General features: G+C 39.1%; 1 protein-coding gene across 1 annotated transcript in view; it reads right to left on the bottom strand.

The window, feature by feature from the left end:
• The window catches only part of LOC106962391 (protein FAM53B-like), a 31,943-nt gene that overhangs the window by 18,577 nt on the left and 732 nt on the right, over positions 1-12,634 (bottom strand). The gene's annotated exons all lie outside the window — the stretch shown is intronic.

Raw genomic sequence — 12,634 nt, 5'->3', positions numbered from 1 at the left:
AAAGTACGAGTATACCCCACCCCAAAAAGGGAATTTTAAAAAAAAAAAAACTTATAAACCAAAAAAAAAAAAAAAAAAAAAAAAAAAAAGATGGACATTTTTTGTAATTCACTCAAATCTGCTCTTTTTTTCCCCATCACTTGGAATGAACTAATAAAATATGATCTGTACAATATTCCATCTAAATAACACCAACATCCTCCTACAAATCCTGTCGAATTTTGGCATGCAAGCAAAACGCTGTATGGTAGAAAGTCAACTCTGCAGATTCTTCTGAAGAAGCCATTTCCACAGTCACACGTGGTGCTGGCAGCATCATGCTGATGGGGGTACTTTTCTTAGACATGGACAACCAAACTGAAGCTAAACACGACAAACCTGGGAGAAAATCTATCCATCCATTTTCTTTCCACTTCATAGACATGCCCATTGGAGTTTGTTTCTGCGGTGAGGATTTTTAATCAAGGAAAAACAGGAAAACAAGCTACTTTTCATTTAAGTTGCAATAAGCTAAATTGAATTGCAACGGGCCCAGAAGCAGGTTATTTTACATGTAAACAGTAGAACATAATAAATAAAATATGAATGCACGCAATTCTATATTTGCAGAAACAGCATCCATTATTCCGCAATATAAAATAGGCTAAGAAAGGAAAAATGTTTACTCACTAAACCTGGATGAACGACTTAAAAAAGAGGTGACAAGCATATTTCCATTTAGCATTCAACACCCTAACACTTCAAAAGTGTTTAACCACCAAATTACCAGAAGAACTTCACGCCTACAGAACTACTGTCCTGGTAAATAAAACAGCCGGCCGAGTGCTTCCTCATCCTTGTAAATAATGGGGCGTTTTGGTTCTGGACATGTGGAAATCCTAACGCGCTGAAACAGAAGGCAGAGATTAACTAATGCCAAAAAAAAAAAAAAAAAAAAAAACAGGACTCGCGTCAAACGACTACAGATGTGGTGAGGAGACCCGAGCAAAGGAGGAACATATATGAAGTTGCGGTCGCCTGCACCCGCATTTGGCAAAGCTATACTGCTCCAAACAAGACTCTTAAAAAGCCCATGGAGGGCAGATGGAGCATATGTGGCTGTAATTTGCTCAAATGGAAGAATGCTCATTCATTCATGCTTTTCTCAGGAGAAATAGCTGCAGTGGCTTGGGGGCCAAACTCCTTCATCAACCAGTCACTAAACCTACTGACAGTATCTAAATAGAAAATGCCATCATAGCTCAGGTCAAATGTTGGGTAATGACAACTTTCTAATGTGGAACAACATATGAAGCTAATGGCTCTTCCAGGCTTGCAATGTTACCCTGCCTCTAACATGTGGTTTAGCGTTAAGTAAGGGTAGTTGCACTAAACATTCTCGGGTGTGAGGGTGTGCACACAGGGCTGAATTAGCTTTGAGGGACAGCAAGGCTTGCTGAGAACTTCTTAAAAGAAAACATATGAGGGAGTTGTTTACACAGGGACTGGATAAAACATTTTTGGGCCGCCGTAGTCTTGTCATATTACATCACAATGCCATCTTTGTCCAATCCTTCCCCCCTCCCGCCCCCCACAAGTCGCATGACTACATAAAGAATATAAATGTTTCATGTAAGTTTGCCCCTCGGACCAACTGCTAGCATATGACTCCCATTATCTCCATTTACCCCAGAGAGTCAGTGGAGCACAACCGGCCTCTGCAGACGAGAGGCACTGGTTCTGGTGGAGAGAGCTGGAGGAGGAGGAAATGTTTCCTGGCTCAGTTTTTTTTTTTTTTTTTCCTCGCAGACTGCTTTACTGATTAGGGCCGACACCGAAGTTTTGGGTGGAGCAGCATAGCAGGGTTTGTGTGTATATGAGCAGTAATCAGAATGAGGACCAAGACGTGTTGTGGTCATGCATGAAGGCTGCAACAGTGTGAGGTCAGGGTGATTTGAGGATGTGTTCATAAGGGCTGAAACAGCAGCTTGTGTTTGTGTGCCTGTACATGCTGCCTGTTTATGCTAACCTGCACTTGCGTAGGGGACTGGCAAGTGGGGTCATGGGAGAGGGCAAGAGCGAGTGTGAATTCAACCCTGGAGTCAAGCTTACTTAATGAACCAACTTGTCAAGATGAGGAAACCAGAGCTTAGTTTAGCTGTAGAGCACTTGTATTGGACTTTCACTGATCTGATCAAATTTTCACTGTTTTTGTTCCTCTATTTGATAGCATTTTGGACTTGTAGCAAGCCTGGAATTTGATGAATCACAAAGCCTCCGTTAAGCGTACATCCCTTCACTGGAAAACTAGGAGAGGCATAATCAATGTTTTTATTACTGTTTAAAATACCACAAAAGGCTGTAAGGACTTTGAATCATGCATGCTGATGCACCTTCTCAACAAATTGTTGTGGGATTGTTAGGAAACATACCACACATTCCCAATTCCACAATCAGCTACACAAATCAAGAATGAGGGAAAAGTCAATTAGTCACGATTTAAATTCAATATTTGCAGGCTGGACAGGATTATGTTACATCTACTTGCCTATAGCTGCAGAGAGTGGCACTAAGCTCACAAAAAGTCAGTGACTCAGGAGGGCACAAGAAAAAGGGCACCTAAGCTGACATGGCTCTTTGCCCAGACAGTGATTTGCTCAGACAGATGAATAGACGCCCCCCATTTGGGCCCCCAATAAAGTTCTGTGACGGGACGTTTGCTGTCCGTCACCCAGTTGGCTCTGTCCACTGCATACTTGTGCGGAGTGCGTCTGGTGTCAAGACTTTGATCGGTGGCTTTCTGTTGAAATAAAATTAAAGAACTCTTTTTCCACCAAACTAGATTATGATGAACAAGCAAGGCGCTGCGTGGGCATCTGAGTTTATGCTACTCAATTTTTTTTTTGCCAAGACTCTTGATGTAGGTGCTGACTTTAGCCGCATTTTTGTGATTGTCTGAAATGAGGACGGTTAATTCCAGGAAAATACAGAGCCACCCCTCTTCAAGATAATGTGCTTTAGGTTGTAAAAGTGGTCCTAAAGGGCTTGGTGGGGGGGTTTGAGACATACCATGGACTCCTTTAGCCATCACCTTAGTACCTACTTGCGAAAGAAAGCAGGCCAAAAATCAGCCCACTTTAACACCGGTACATCTTCACAAGTGGAAAAACAAAAACCTTGATCCGTCAGTTAAACATTTATCTATTGTCACTGTTAAAAGTTCATCGGCCAGACATTTACCCAGTCCTTTTGTTTGTGACTTTTTGCAGCTTTACTTCAGTTCTATTTGTGCTTCCAGAAACAAGAACATCTAATAAAACTGGTTCTTTTCTTTCTTCTCTGAAGGTGTCTCAGGACCTCCACACTGGAGGCATCAGTTTAAAAACCTAACATTGGATGTCCATGGAGATCACTTTTTACAGCTATATAAGGTTGGTTTGCCCTTGTTTTTATTTAGTCCAGTAAGAAATGTTGAATCAGACTTTTATAGCCCTTTGGTCCCAACCAAGTTTGGCTTGAGAAAAAAATAATATAGAAAAATCAGGTTTTGTTAGAGAAAGTAATCAACCGCATTTAGATATCAAAAGTTGCATTTACTTGGATCTAAACCCCGGTGGACAGAGCTTTTTGTTTCATGTGCTAAAATCCCACTTTGTCTTTGTTGCTACTTTCATTCTCATGTTCATTTATTTGTGGTAAAAACAATGTCTCCAGTTTCAGTATGATCCACAATCCTTCATGCGTATTGGTAGGATTTCATGAATTTACAAACAATTCCAGAATAACAATAAAGCAATACATATGGATGGTTTTATAAGACTGTTCAAAGTATATAAGTATATAAACATTTTTGTTTTCTATTTGTGTGAACATAAAGATAAAACTAAAGAGTTTCACTTTTGCAGATTTCATTACTACTATGACTTTTATATTACACCTCACTCAGTTCAACTGACTCTTTCATTTATTATTTTTGGATGTGAAGCACAAGTAGCTCCAGATCTGCACAGCAAAAGCAAACTTAACATCAAGTCACCTCTCAGATCTGCCATTTCTTAGCAGTCATTCTTGAAGTGCAGTTCACACCGGAATTCATCTTACTACACGGCACAGAGATACACTGACATCAGTTGCAGATGTAAGCATACTTTCAATGTATGAGCTGTACTTCCCTTGTGGTAAGACTGTGCTGCTGCTAAACTGGGTGTGGAGCTCGATGATTTTATTACCAAAGACGCAAAAAGAGAAATCCCCAAATGAGCCTGACATGCAGTGCATAATATGTCACTCTTGCTTTTACAAAAGGACTCAATGAACTCAGACAGAGCAGGTCCCAAATTCTGATCATTACACTGGATTTATTACAAATGGCAGAAATGCGGGGGGTTTACCTCACTACCACAGAGGAAAATAATAATGTGTTTAGATTTATAGGTTAAAGAAAAAATAAATATTTAGCATGTAGCTCTACGCAAAAGTAATGTCTTTGCACTTTGCTAGATTAATAATTGTCCAAGCTTTTTTTAAGTTGTTCTTTTTCAGTCTTTTCTACGATGTCCTGTCTAGTTCTTGTAACTGGCCTGACAGGAAATGGCTCAAAGAACCAAAGAGAAAATATCACAAACTTTCTATAGCAGATTAATAGCATCTGAAACACACATCAGGGCACAAGACCAAAGAGATGCATGAACATTAAGCTGTTTATCTGATATCATTTAAAACTATTGTTACTCTAACTATTTTATCCTTCATATTTCTCACAGTTTCCAGAAAGTGGAACAAGTTGTGTTGTTGTTACAGGAAGCTGGTAACAGTGTCTAAAGATCCCAATTAAAATTAGTTCTTCACCATGAAAGACTCATCTGTAGGGTTTTGAAAGCCTTCAGCCTGCTTGTTTTTGTGCATCATCGCAAAAAAATATAACTAAAAATCCTCTTAAGCTGTTCAGACCCTGAAGAGAAAATGAGAGAAAAAGAAGTACATGTCTGACAAAAAACACTGAGGGACCATCAGAAAGCATAAAAAAAGCCTAAGAAATGATTTAAAAGCTTACAAGTTTGGCCTTTTGTGAGACAAGTGATTTAAGATGGGGGTTTTTTTGTTTGTTTTTCTCCAAAGATCTTGTGTAAAAGTTTATTTGCAACTGTTTTATTGCTTTATGGAGTAATTTCTAACAATTTGCTAGCTATTTGTGGGTGCTGTGGACTTTTTGGAAATTTGTCATAATACTTTCTGGAATTTATTGTGATGAGAATATGACTGACAGTACAAAATATGATAAAAAAAATAATAATCTTTTTTGGTATAAATCCAACCTTGCACGCACACAACCCGAGGAACTTAAAATAAAACCTATCTATTACCAAAGAGCCTACCTGACTAACACCAGTTACAAGATGTCCAGTCACATATTTAACCATTATTACAGACTTTATTTATGCTCTCACGATACCAATAGTTTAAAAACAGCAATAGTAGCAACCTCAAAGATATATTGTTTTTTGGAATTCGAGTATTTGGACTAAAATGTTTACTCTTGCGGGTGGATTTAAAAACCAGCAGGGCTTCCATTATAACTTTACCTTACCATCTTATTTAATGATGTTGATCTCATATCTTATTACTGTAAATGATGTCCACAGACTATAAAAAGATACTGATATTTTTATTTGGCATTTAACACCCCAACAGGTCGCTCAAATATTTAGTATTCAGCATGACTCACAAGTGATGTCCAAAAATATATTGACCATTGGCTTATTTAGACCACGGGCAAACCACTTTTTTTTGTTTCTACTGCAATACGCTGCCCCCGCGACCCGACCCACACATACACACTCTTGACTTGGTAAGAGCGTGGTTGCATTTTATAAAATAGTTGCTAAGTTAAACACTGTTTCTAGGAACTGAATGGGTAGCCATAGCAGCCATTCACAAACGGAGGTCAACATTGACAACTGCTGATTTGGAGAAGGCAGACATCACCAATCGTGTTAAAACTGATGTCTGGACAGCTCATCAGTGTTTGTTATAGGAAATTGCCTCGATGAGAATGGCTCGTTTATTAAGCTAGGTGCAAACTGAAAACTAAAAACAGTTTTTTTATTTCCCTACTCGGGCAACTCTGAAATGTATTCAGGTTTGACCCTGGTGTCTCGGAGCAGAAATTAGTTAAATGAAATCTTTAGAAGCTTGACAGGCATCGGATCAGGTGTTTTAGTTTAAGTAAAGAAAGGTATGAGGCCTCTTGCCCCCGGGAGTAACCCCTAAATGCCACGGCTCCTCATACATCAGGTAGCCCACTAATTACCCTGCTCCTTCCCAATCAATCCTTGCCATTCTCTGGTGTTTTCTTCCATTATCCATGAGTGCCTGGCTCTGGTCTGTTCTTCGCACACAAGCCAAGGCCCTAATCCATCAGGGATACATTACATGGGAGCCTCCAGTGCTCCTGGCAATCCCTTGTTCAGCTCAGAAAAACAAAAAACAAAACAGGGACCACTCCTGTGTTGCAAAAGTAAGTTATATTGCACATCCTGTCACAACCGATCAGCCAATAAAGTATCCTTTTGGTGTTACATAACACCTTGTTCCCACCGTAGAGCTGCGGGTGAGTTTTAGGGATTGTGTACGGACGGGAGTATGTCAGAATGAAAACTATGCAGCATTCCATCGGCCCATTCATTCATTCGTGACGGGGCTCGGTTTGCCACATGGACCCCTCTGACTGCTCAGCACACTGTGAAACAGGGGTGTTAAACAGTCAGGATTTAAGAGCAAGCTGGAGGTGTGTGAGTCTTTGGGTATATTTTTTTTTCTTTCACGAGCCCACCATTGTTTATCCAGCTATAAATAGGAAAAATGTCAAACAATTTGAGGGTGTTCTACGTTGTGCGAAGCAAAGCAGGAAGGACCATTGCCGTGATGTTGAAAATAGTATGAATTAGAATGTATTGTCGACTGCAAGCTTGGAATTTACCAAAAACATTTTTAGTAGTTTTCCTTCCTCTTGCGCCTCTTTCATAAGTGCAGCGTATTTAAGTGGATGAATTCATATTGTGAAAAAAAATATGTCGGTTTAGTCACTGTCAGCAGAATGATTTTAGCAATTCAAAATAATTGACAAGGCATAATGCGCATAACAAGTTTAAAGTCCCTTTCTTGAGATGAAGAAAGTAGCCAGCATTTTCCCCAAATGTATGAAGTCCCACACTCCCTATTCCACACCTATAGGCTACACAGTCAGCTAGCTTAAAGATGGCAGCCACACTCTTTCCTTGCTTGGCTGTTTGGAAACATCTAGTCATGAAAAACATGGACAGTCAAGGAACAGGGATTAAATAAGCTTCCACTCACTTTAATGAAGCTAATACTATTAAAGCTAGAGTTAGCAAGCTGCAAGTTGCATGTCTGTAAAGTAGATGACTGCATGTTAGCTCCCCACACAGATAGCCTAGCTAATTTAAAATATCAGCTTGGTATTCATACGCAACAAAAAGATTTAGTATTCTTTACAACTAGCATATGGATTTGAAAGTAGTCATCGATTTTACTGTATTTTTTCTACGTCTGCTTTAGTCCATGTAGCTAAGCCAAAAATAACAACAACTGCCATGTTATAGTATATTAGGAATTACAAAAGGACCAGAATCAGACTAGAATGAGGTCTGAAAAAAAACTTGAATTGGTTGGAAAGGATTACAGGGATTTATGGGCTGAAGCCATATGAAGGTAACCCAAGGTTTTAAAAAGTGAAGTTTCAAAACTGTGTAAATGTTTCACAATATTAATTGAAGCCATTTCAATGAGATGCCAGAGAGAGTGATGATGCGACTAAAGCTAACTCCAGCTGTGTGGAGCAAAGAGAATCAGAATAAATGAACCAGCTAATATTAGTTTAAAATTGGGGTGTAACTTGAGACATCATTTAAACTTTGACAAATAACTTTAGTTAGTTGAACCCACAGAACATTTGTTTTCAATTATCCTGTTAACACTGTGAAACTGTGGTACTGTGACTCAAAGTTAGAACATCAGGTCATTCTGACCCATGTGGAGCTGACGTGAAAACGTTCACAGCAACAAAATGTGGCCACAGAAAAATCTAGATTTTCTTAAGTGTGACCTACATTCAAATATATTTTTGAGAAAAATAATCTCTTTGAATATTAGCTTTCTGACTTTTAATTAGAAAAACATTTGTATTTACTTCTCATGAGTGCCTGGCCTGCTGCTTGTTAGCTGATGGTTGCGAACTTAAGTAACTTGTTTGCCGTGCTGCTATTTGTAATAATAATAAGTGGCTCTGTTATCAAGTCAAAGAGAGACAGTTTTAAAGGATGTCACACAAAGTGTCACAAGCTTTTTACAGAAAACAGGAAAAGTTTTTAGTTACCTACTTGAGGTCTGACTTCTAATGTTGAAGGTTGCACAGAAATGACTGGGAGCTTTCCAGTAAGTTGTGGGGCATACATCCACAAATGTATGAAAAGGCTGTTGTGGCAATAAAACTTGTAATACCGTGGAGATTATTTGCTCAGACTCATGCTTCTTCATCATCATGTGATCTCATCATGAATAACTAAAAACAAAAATACAGAGTATCGTAATAGATATAAAAAAAGAAATGTGATCAAGAAAACCACATAATTATATTCAAAGAACTTGAAATAATTTATAATGTCAGATTAAAGTCTTTTTTCACATTGAGCTAGAAAAATACACCAACACCCACGAAGATCTACTGCCTTCACTAGAAAATCTAGTACAATGCGAAATGTTGCAGGTTTTTCTTGGCCCCACCGTCAATCAACACGGATAGCAATTTGGCACAAAAGTAAAATTGAATTGCTGCTTTTGTTAAACTTACTGGAACCATGTTACTTGTCAGACCAGTTAGCAGGATTTGCTGAGTACAGCTTGTACTAGCACTGCAGAGACAACACTAAAATTGTATTCTATCGTAAAATTTGTCGACCAATTCTGGTCCCAAACCAATTTCTGATTACAAAATAATTATTGAAGCCATAGTCTAAGTAATGAGCAGTGATTCTTAGGCAAATATTTTAGAATAACCTTGAGGCACTGATTTAAGGTGTTTTCATTCTTCAACTGCAGGAGATTGTTTTAAGAAAAGGTCTAAATGTTGTGTGTCTTCTCTCCAGTCTCAATTGTTGGCGTACATATTTTAATTCTTATAGTTCCCAATTAGGTATTTAGTCATCAGAATGAAAAAAGGCTGTAAAAATATACTAAATAAAGCTGCAATCTTTCAGTTCTCCTATATTAATCAGAGGCAAATAGGAAACTGTATCAGAAATAGAGGGTATATAAACAGAAAGTCACACAGACTCATCTAGACGAGACATGATGGGATTGGAGTTTTGAGAAAAAAAACGTCATTTCAAAATGATAAAGACAGGAATGCAAAACACTGTTGTTCATAAACCAGAGAATACAATAACAAAAAGAAATAAAATGCAAAACCACCAGCTCACCTGGACTATGGGGTTTTCCAGTAGAAACAGGTTAAACACACACAAAGCTTGCAATAGCATCAGACACTGGATATGCAAACGAACTAACAAAAACTAAGCCCCCGAGGGGACAGATCCTCATTTGAGAGTCAAAAAAACTGCTCTCTCTTTTTCTCTCTCTCTCTGAACTCAAGATGCTTCCTCACTGTCACTATCTATGAGAACAAGAGTGAGATGTGTTGATGGGAACATTTCTATTGAATCCCAGAAAGCTTTTCATCTCAGGAGTCTGGTTTTTAGGGGGTTGGGGTAGTTCTTGTGTTGCAAGTCTGCCTCTTTTCTCTTCCGAGCCATTCTTTTCTTTTCAGATGTAGGTCTTAGGCTCTGTGGGTGACAAGATGCCAGACTCTCAAATCTGTTATGTTAATGAGGAAGGAACATGTTCAATAAAGAATAGCAGAATTCATATAAGTGGAGTTCGGAGCGAATATGTGTGTCAGTACGTCGGGAGCAGGACTGGACTGGACTACAGGTCCCCCAGAAAAGTAAATCTAACACGGATAGACGCAGACAGTCATGGTAATCTTTGCGGGAATATCACAGAAGTAGAAACGGCGACACAAAACTAAAGAGGGTTGAAAAGTGGCAGCGTGCGCGTCAGCATGTCGAGCGAGTTAGAGCCGCACACACAGACCCTGAATGGAGCAGAGGCCCGCTCAGCCACAGGCACACAGCTGCCCACTGGCAGAATGGAGCTCTAATAGGACCTTTTGCTTGCAACACAAAGGCCTTGCAAATGTTAGCATCTTAAGCACACACAGTGCAGCGCAGAGTGATCTCCTTGAAAAAAAAGAGAGAAAGAAAAAAAGAAAAAAAAAAAGACACCAGCCTTAGATTGCTGCCATAAATTATGCTTCCAGCATGTCAAAAACAAGCCCGCTGACTAACAGTGCCAGAGCTGTTGTTGAGTACAAGTGCTGCACGCCAAAGCTGCACTTCATTAAAGTGACTGCCAGCAACTGAACAATGATTTGCCAGGGTATCTGGCCACTTTTGAGTACAGCTGCGAAGCCTCCACCACACTCAGTATAAAAAACAAAAGGAAACCTCTGTTAAATGGTTGATTGCATTTTCTTTACTCGGTAATTAGATACTTCAAGGGCAGAGTAAAATTGAACTAATTTTAAACTTGAGACATCATTTAAAACCTTTTGACAACTGACTTGAGTTTGAACAATAATGCCTCGTTTTATTAAATCAATAAACTGAATTGACCTTTAAAAGCAAGCCAATTCAACCCCCTGCACACGTGACCCAAAACTTGAGCGCAGAGCTAAAAGACAAAGAGCTGGACCGGGTCGAGGAGGGTAATCATCAGACAGGCCATGAAAACAGGTTTACAGATTCACGTGACAGGATCTGATGGATCTGGACTGCTTGTTCCTAAAAGGCGTTGGCTGGACACGCGATTCTCACAGCGCAATAACCTTGATTAAAAATTCCATGGCTTCACAGTATTATGATAATTAAAAATTGATCTAATTGCCTTTATTAGATATATAAAGGCAACCAAACTTTTCTACAACCACTAAAATAAGTATTACAGTCCCCAATAAGGTCATCCATGTATATGTTACTATTTATTATTTTGTTTCTCATATTGATTTTTTGGTACCACTCTTTTGTGTGTCTACTTTGTTTTCTCAGACAGATCATACTGAGTCGAAATTATGTTTAGATTATGGTTCTATAGACCAAATTGAATCTGTTTGGGTATTTTTGGGGGAGCTTTAAGGGTCTTGGGATGACAACTGCTGATTGATTTGGCAATTAAATGTGTGCATATAAACAAGCTAAAAGGAACTGATACTACAAAAAAAAAAAAAAACAAGCAAACACTTTTGGCTGCTGAACAGATATGCTGCTCATTACTCAGAGTGATGGGTTGCGCCCTGCACAACGATGTTGCCATCACTATTTCATCCCCACATAAAGACTGTCAATGCGTTTTTGGAAGTGGGACGTGTTAAAAACAGAAAGATTTTAGCTTCTTGCAAGTGAGACAAAGTTTTCTTTCAGCCTGCTGACAGGCAGTGCAAAGCAGGAAGTCTTGAAAGGGAGGCACAGAGGAAAAACCTTCCAGTCACTTCTTTTTTTGGCATCTCATTAAAAGCACTTTAAGGCAGAAGAAAGTTTACCCTTCATTTGAACCTTGGAATGCCTTAATACAATGCATGGCATGCCTTGCTGTGACATTGCAGAGATGGTATATTTTGGAAATCAAAGGAATGAGCAGCTGTCAAAATTCTTTTACACAGATAAGAAATACTCTGCGCAAGCTATCTTCGAGACAAACCAGTTTTTTTGTTTTGTTTTGTTCTGGGAATCACCCCTATCAACATCTCAAATGTAATTAGACACTAGAGCTGACATGAGATTAAATCTTTTTGCCTAACTATGCTTTGTGTCAACCTTAAACTTCTTTTGACTACATTTTCTATTCGTAAGGGCCATTCGCAGAGCAGGATTTGCGAAAGAGCCTGTGACATTTCCTGTTTTGCTGACCAAATTTGTCCCCCTTCCTTGCACGTTACGGCCGAAAGCGCTGCCGTGGAGGCATCCGAAAGGCCCCTTTTCTAGGTATTTCCGATTACGGTGCAAAAACCAGTTCTCTGTGTTCTCGTGTTTGTGGTGTCCACAAAAGATCAACCAACAGTCATAAAATGTTAAGCAAGGCAAAACATAAGTCAACACGTTGACTTCCTAAACACCCCCCCAAAAAAATAATAAATCCCCCAATGACACGGGCCGCTGAATACTTTGCTACCACATTCTGAGTGCCCCCATTTGGATTATTATCCAAGGCTGCAATAAAAAGGTTTCAAAATGAGGCTGGTGTAGGCGGCCTATTCAGAATAACTGCAGATGATTTACTGTACTAACATTGTTATCGTTTCTTTTTATAGTGGTTTCAGTTTCGTGTGCAATAACGCAAGTTTATTGTATACGACTTTCATATAGAGGCATAATCATCATGGAACACCAGTGTATATATTATCAATGCCCTGCCACATTTAGTTGCTGGTTTAGCAGCAAAATCAGTGCAAAAAAAGAACAAACAAAACATCTTTTTGAGAACTGTCCTTAGAAAACCTTTATAATTAGTGATTGGAGATTTT

Source organism: Poecilia latipinna, unplaced genomic scaffold (assembly GCF_001443285.1).
Source record: "Poecilia latipinna isolate Pla-1442-1.1 unplaced genomic scaffold, P_latipinna-1.0 Scaffold1407, whole genome shotgun sequence".
In the NCBI taxonomy this organism is placed as follows: domain Eukaryota; kingdom Metazoa; phylum Chordata; class Actinopteri; order Cyprinodontiformes; family Poeciliidae; genus Poecilia; species Poecilia latipinna.
Note: the sequence above shows the minus strand (reverse complement) of the source record. Positions and strands in the feature narration are given on the sequence as shown.